Below are 8,008 nucleotides of genomic sequence, written 5' to 3'. Positions count from 1 at the left end.
GATGGCATTACTGGGTTCACATAGCCAGGTCGTTTTTAGTATTTCTTCTAATCTGTTTTTCAGTGATACTTAAACAGAAAGAAATGGCATAAAAATGTCATAGGAATGGGAAATAATGTCAATAGAATCCCACTAAATGAGAATATATGTTGACAGATGAGCGAAAATTAAACATATCAATTCAAAATATAATAACTGGTGACTTAGACAAATAAATTATCCTTATATTATTTCTGCTCAGAAGAATATTTTTCTGTCTAGCATTTTCTTGAGGGCAACAGTGACATCTTTGTTCCTCAGGCTGTAGATCAGGGGACTTAGCATGGGCACAATAATAGTATAAAACACAGAGCACACTTTCTTGTGGTCCATGGAGCTCACAGATGATGGCTGCAGGTACATATATGCCGCAGATCCAAAGAAAACAGCAACAGCCAAGATGTGGGAGCTGCAAGTGCTGACGGCTTTGAACTTGCCCTTGGTGGAGCGGCTACGGCAATGATGAAGATGTAGGAGTTACGGATGGTTCAGCTAGGGGCAAGGGTGTTAATCACACTAAAGATTAAAATTAGTAATTTGCTGGCGTAGGTACTAGAACAGGAGAGTTTTAATAAGGGAAGAATATTACAGAAATAATGATGGATCCCATAAAATTTGCAGTAATGAATTCTAAACCGGCAGCCTGTATGAACAAATGCGCAAACCAGGCCTATGATACACACCCCCAAAATCAGGGAGAAACAGGCCTTATGGGTCATGATGACATTATAAAGCAAGGGACTACAGATGGCAACATAGCAGTCATATGCCATTACAGCCAACATACAACACCCTGAGACAGAAAAACAAGGAAGACATAGAACTGAATCATGCATTCAGAGCAGGAGACGATGTTCTTCTCAGTCACAAAGTTCACCAGCATTTTGGGGGTAATGACCGTGGAAAGGCAGGAATCAATTAATTTCACAAACTTGTTGCAATGATGTTGCCAACCTTTTTTGATACCAGAGGGATTATTCATTATGAATTTTTACTCACTGGACAAACAGTTCACCAGTTTTACTATTTGAAAGTGCTAAAAAGGCCACGTGAAAAAGTTAGATGAAAATGACCTGAACTTTTTGCCACCAATTCATGGCTCTTGCATCACGACAATGCACCAGCTCACACAGCACGGTCTGTGAGGGAGTTTTTTGCCAGTAAACAAATAACTATATTGAAACACCCTCCCTACTCACCTGATCTAGCCCCAAATAACTTCTTTCTTTACCCAAAGATAAAGGAAATATTGAAAGGAAAACATTTTGATGACATTCAGGACATGAACGGTAATACGATGACAGCTCTGATGGCCATTCCAGAAAAAGAGTTCCAAAATTGCTTTAAAGGGTGGACTAGGTGCTGGCATCAGTGCAGAGCTTCCCAAGGGGAGTACTTTGAAGGTGACTGGTGATATTCAGCAATGAGGTATGTGGCACTTTTTCTAGAATGAGTTCACAAACTTGATTGTCAAGCCTTGTATGTCTCCAAGAGAGTAAAATAAAACTAACTGCTTGAAACTATGGGGAGAAATATTTGGTATCACAACAAAGATGAACATTCCAATAGTCACGCATATCCTGAACTTATAGTCAGAAATATTTGAACACAACCTGAATAACTAGTTACTTGGCAGATATTGTTTAAGGACACAAGCACCTGATGGGTGGTTGGATTAAATTATCTTTAACATCTTTTCCAGTTTCAACATTCTGTAATTCTAATAGGCCCTGATATTAAGTTAGATAGCTGTGGATGCAAACCTCAACTCAACTCCATACTTACTGTGTGACTTAGGGATAATTACATCCATTTTCTAACCCTCTGTAAAACAAAAACGCTAATATCTAACTCATATGAAAACTAAGTTAAATCATGGCAACAAGGTGCTTAACACAGTTTCTGGCTTTCATCAGAACTTAATAAATGTCAATATTGTTTTAATTTTACTCTATTGAGTTTCTCTTTAATGTGTCTTTTATTTAACCAACATTTTCATTCTGAAGTTTTAAATTTCCCCCTTATCATATCTTATTCTTGCTCTTTTCTACATGAATATATACAATAATGCAGGAATTTGGCATATTTTACTGAATATTAACCTCCTAAAATCATCAATATTTCCCATGATCTCCAAATAAATTCTGTCATTTAAAGATTTGTGTCATCTGGAAACAAAATAAAAGTTTTCTTTTTTTTATGTCCCAAGTATCATATGATTTGGCTATTTCACAAAATAGCGTTTGGTAGCCTCTCTTCATTGACTCATCATATTCCCTTAGCTTTTCTTTCATTCTATCCTTCCTGTCCTGTGGAATCTATTCAGTAGTTAGGGAACTTTAGTTAAGAGCTTTAATAACGAAAGGCCTAGTTAATAATACGATTTTTTTACATGTCCATGTATACATTTCTTATGTTTACATTTAGCAGGTACTTAATTCTGTATTATTATGAGTTATGACTGGTTTTTCTTCTGTACTAGACTGAAAATTATTTACCAGTGCTTGGCACAGTGATTTCCATGTAGCAAGTCTCAATAAATATGTTTTTTAATAAAAATTATTGAAATAATGTTAAAAATAAGTTAACGTAGGCTCACTATAAATGAACAAAGTCCTCATGCTGCCTGAGTTGAACTGAGTGACAAAGAAGTGTTTACCACAATTTTATTCAGGAGGGGATAGGGAGATGATAAAGCCACGTTTGCTCATCAAGAACTGTGAATATTAGATAAGGTCAGTCAGAAACATATAAATAACTATGTGCATCTCTAAATTCATTGGGCGAGAGCTTGAGTAGTACAACCTAAATTTTAAAATTCTAGTACTGGGACTAAAACATGCTCCCCCAAATTTCAGGGCTGTGTATTTTTTTCTCCATTTCTCTGAAAGAAAAAATGATTCTGATGATACTGGTGGATAGTTCTGAGTACTAACCTTGGATGACTCCTTGGTGCTCAAGGAATCATAGTCTAAAAGTCTCCGTGACAATAATATTGAGTCACTGGTTTGATCTCTGATGAAAACTGTGGCCCTCTGCAAAGGCTGGTTAATGTGATATGATGCTTTCATGCTCTGCGTATTTATGGTAAAAGCCTCATTAGGAATGAATAACGATAATGACCTCCCACTAGAATCTTATCCCTTAAGTCTTTGATCCATTTTGAATTAATTTTGCTACATGGTGACAAATAGCAGTCCAGTTTCATTCTTTTGCACGTGGCTATCCAATTCTCCCAGCACCATTTATTGAAGAGGCTGTCTTTGCTCCATTGTATGTTTTTAGCTTCTTTGTCAAAAATTATCTGTCCATGTTTATGTGGTTTTATTTCTGGGTTCTCAATTCTATTCCATTGGTCTATGTGTCTGTTTTTCTGCCAATACCATGCTGTTTTGATTATTGTAGCCCTGTAGTACAAGCTAAAGTCAGGGAGTGTGATACCTCCAGCATTGTTCTTTTTTCTTAAGATTGCTTTGGCTTTTCGGGGTCTTTTGTGGTTCCAAACAAATCTGATGATTTTTTGTTCTATTTCTTTAAAATATGCCATTGGGATTTTGACAGGGACTACATGAAATCTGTATATTGTTTTGGGTAATATGGCCATTTTAACTATGTTGTTTCTTCCAATCCATGAGCACAGAATGCCTTTCTGTTTCTTTGTGTCTTCTTCAATTTCTTTTAAAAATGTCTCATAGTTTTCAGTATATAGGCGTTTCACATCCTTGGTTAAGTTTATTCCTAGGTATTTTATTCTTTTTGCTGCAATTGCAAAAGGAATTTGTTTTTTTCTTTTCTGAGATTTCATTATTAATATATAGGAAGGCAATGGACTTTTGTATGTTGATTTTGTAGCCAGCAACTTTACTGTACTCGTTGATTATTTCTAATAGCTTTTTGGTGGAGTCTTTAGGGTTTTCTATATATAGCATCATGTCATTTGCAAAGAGTGACAATTTAACTTCTTCATTCCCAACTTGGATGCCTTTTATTTCTTTCTCTTGCCTGATTGCTCTGGCAAGAACTTCCAACATGATGTTGAAAAGCAGAGGTGATAGGGGACAGCCGTGTCGTGTTGCTGAACGTAGAGCAAAGGATTCAGTTTTTCAGATTAGCTGAGAGTCTGTCATATACGATCTTTATAATGTTAAGGTATTTTCCTTCTATACCTATTTTATTAAGTGTTTTAATCATAAATGGATGTTGTGTCTTCTCAAATGCTTTTTCTGCATCAATTGATATAATCATATGATTTTGTCTTTTATTCAGTTTATATGATGTATCACATTGATGGATTTCCGTATGTTGAACCATCCTTGTGCTCCTGGGATGAACCCTAATTGGACGTGAGGATTAATGTTTTTAATACATTGTTGCATTCGATTTGCAGAATTTTGTTTAGGACTTTTGCATCTGTGTTTATCAGAGATATAGATCTGTAGTTTCTTTTTTTGTGTTGTCCTTACCAAGTATTGGTATCAGGGAAATGTTGGCCTCATAAAAAGAGTTAGGGAGTACTGTCTCTTCTTCAATTTTATGGAAGAGCTTTAGCAGAATTGGTATATTGGTATTATATCCCTTTGAAGGTTTGGTAGAATTCACTAGCGAACACTTCCTGACTTTGGCTTGTACTACAGGGCTACAATAATCAAAACAGCATGGTATTGGCAGAAAAACAGACACATAGACCAATGAAACAGAATTGAGAACCCAGAAATAAAACCACATAAATATGGACAGATAATTTTTGACAAAGAAGCTAAAAACATACAATGGAGCAAAGACAGCCTCTTCAATAAATGGTGCTAGGAGAATTGGATAGCCACGTGCAATGAATGAAACTGGACTGCTATTTGTCACCATGTACCAAAGTTAATTCAAAATGGACCACAGACTTAAGCATAAGACCTGACACAATAAACTGTATAGAAGAAAACATAGGTGCCAAACTTATGGACCTTGGGTTCAAAGAGCATTTTATGAACTTGACTCCAAAGGCAATGGAAGTAAAAGCTAAAATAAACAAATGGGACTATGTGACACTTAAAAGCTTCTGCACAGCAAAAGAAACCATTGACAAAATAAAGAGGCCACCAACTGAATGGGAGAAGATTTTTGCAAACAGTGCCTCCGATAAGGTGCTAGTATCCAGAATATACAAGGAACTCATGCAACTTAACAACAAAAAAACAAACAACCCAATTGAAAAATGGGCAGAGGACTTGAAGAGACATTTCTCCAAAGAGGACATACAAATGGCAAATAGACATGAAAAAATGCTCAACATCACTAATCATCAGAGAAATGCAAATAAAAACCACAATGAGATATCACCTCACCCCAGTCAGAATGGCTATCATCAACAAGACAAATAGTCACAAGTGTTGGAGAGGCTGTGGAGATAAAGGAACCCTCATACACTGTTGGTGGGAATGCAGACTGGTGCAGCCGTTATGGAAGGCAGTGTGGAGGTTCCTCAAAAAATTACGAGTAGAATTGCCATATGACCCAGCAATCCCTCTCCTGGGTATCTACCCAAAAAATCTGAAAACATTTAGAGATAAAGACACGTGTGCTCCAATGTTCATTGCAGCTTTGTTTACAGTGGCCAAGACATGGAAACAACCAAAATGTCCTTTGATAGATGAATGGATAAAGAAGTTGTGGTATATATACACAATGGAATACTATTCGGGGGTAAGAAAAGATGATATAGGAACATTTGTGACAACATGGATGGATCTTGAGAGAGTAATGCTGAGCGAAACAAGTCAGACAGAAAAAGCAGAGAACCATGGGATTTCACTGATATGTGGTATATAAACCAAAAACAACAAAAGAACAAGACAAACAAATGAGAAACAGAAACTCATAGACACAGATAATAGTTTAGTGGTTGCCAGAGGGGGGTGGAGGGTGAGGGGTGGGAGATGAGGGTAAGGGAGATCGAATATATGGTGATGGAAGGAGAACTGACTCTGGGTGGTGAACACACAATGGGATTTATAGATGATGTAATACAGAATTGTACACCTGAAATCTATGTAATTTTACTAACAATTGTCACCCCAATAAATTTAATAAAATAAAATTAAAAAAAATAAAAAAAGAAAAAAAAAGAATTCACTAGCGAAGCCATCTGGTCCCAGACTTTTGCTTTTGGGAAGGTTTTGGATGACTGATTCAATTTCTTTACTACTGATCGGTCATTTAGATTTTCCAGTTCTTCATGTTTCAGCATGGGAAGGCTGTATGTTTCTAAGAACATGTCCATTTCTTCTAGGTTATTGAATTTGGTGGCATATAGTCCTCATAATACTCTTGGATGATCCTTTGTATCTCTGTGGCATCCGAGATAACTTCCCCTTTTTCATTTCGGATTTTGTTTATTAGTGTCTTCTCTCTTTTAATCTTAGTGAGTCTAGCCAAGGTTTTGTCAATTTTGTTAATCGTTCAAAGAACCAGTACTTTGTCACATTAATTTTTTCTATTGTGTTTTGTTCTCTATTTCACTTAGTTCTGCTCTGATTTTTATTATTTCATTCTTCTGCTGACTTTGGGTTTCATTTGTTCCTCTTTTCCTAGTTCTTTAAGGTGTAACGTGAGGTTATCTATTTGGGATTTTTCTTATTTCTTGAGATAGGCCTTAGTGATATAAATTTCCCTCTTAAAACTGCTTTTGCTGTATCCCAAAAATTTTGGTAGGATGTATTTTCATTGTCATTTGTTTGTATGAATCTTTTGATCTCTCCTCTAATTTCTTAAACCTCTAATTTTAAAGAACCCGGTCGTTCTTTAAAATTATGTTGTTTGATCTCCATGTATTTGTGTTTTTCCTGCTTTCTCTTTGTGGTTGATATACAATTTCAAGGCTTTGTGATCAGAGAATATGCTTGGTATGATTTCAATCTTCTTAAATTTGCTGAGAGATTCAACTGCATTAAGTCTCTGTTTCTTTCTTTCTTAAAACTTAACCTAAAGCCACCCCTTCTCATTCCCTCACTGCCCATGTTGCGCTGGATGCCACAGGTTGCCACAAATCATCCCTGTTGATGGTGGTCGAATAGCCTCCTTTAGTATTTATTGTAATGAAGGTCGTGTATTAGAAAGTTCCCTCAGCTTCTGTATGTCTGGAAAGGTCTTTATTACTCCTTCATATCTAAAGGATTACTTTGCTGGATATATTATTCTTGGCTCATAATTTCTCTCTTTCAGTAGTTTGAATACTTGGCTCTACTCCCTCCTGGCTTGTAGAGTTTCTGCTGAGAAATCTGATGATAATCTAATGGGCTTTACTTTGTAGGTTACCATCTTCTTTTCCCTGGCTGCCTTGAGGATTCTTTCTTTGTCGTTGATTTTTGACAGCTTCAATACAATGTGCCTTGGAGAAGGCCTATTCGGGTTGAGGTAATTAGGTGTTCTATTTGCTTCTTGGATTCGAGGATCTAGTTCTATCCACAAGTTTGGGAAGTTCTCATCAACAATTTGTTTGAACATATTCTCTGTTCCCTTCTCACTTTCTTCTCCTTCTGGTATGCCCATCATTTTTATATTGCTCTTTCTGATGGAGTCAGAAAGTTCTTGTAGAGTTCTTTCATTTCTTTTAAGTCTCAAGTCTCTTTCTTCTTCCATCTGTGTCATTTCCAGGTTTCTATCTTCGATGTCACTGATTCTTTCCTCCATCTGGTCAACTCTACTGCCTAAGCTGGTTATTTCCTTCTTAATTTCTTCTATTGAGTTCTTAATCTCCAGAAATTCTATTTGGCTTTTTTCAAAATTTCAATCTCTTTGTTATAATGTTCATGTCGTTCTTTGAATATGTTTCTGAATTCATTAAACTGCCTTTCTGTGTTTTCTTGCATCTTGCTGAGTTTTTTCAGAACTCCATCTTGAATTCTCTGTCATTTAAGTCACATATTTTCATACCTTTAAGTTCATTTTCTGGAGACTTTTCCCTTTCTTTCTGAGCTGT

The 8,008-nt window shown here is 36.2% G+C and overlaps 1 pseudogene; it reads right to left on the bottom strand.

Moving 5' to 3' along the window:
• Positions 1–237: 237 nt before the first annotated feature.
• LOC109438802 (olfactory receptor 8G1-like) lies at positions 238–1,021 on the bottom strand (annotated as a pseudogene).
• Positions 1,022–8,008: the final 6,987 nt, after the last annotated feature.

This window comes from Rhinolophus sinicus, chromosome 9 (genome assembly GCF_057876585.1).
Source record: "Rhinolophus sinicus isolate RSI-liver-muscle chromosome 9, RSI-T2T, whole genome shotgun sequence".
NCBI classification, from domain to species: Eukaryota; Metazoa; Chordata; class Mammalia; order Chiroptera; family Rhinolophidae; genus Rhinolophus; species Rhinolophus sinicus.
The sequence above is the reverse complement of the archived record's forward strand: the minus strand, read 5'-3'. Positions and strand labels throughout refer to the sequence as shown.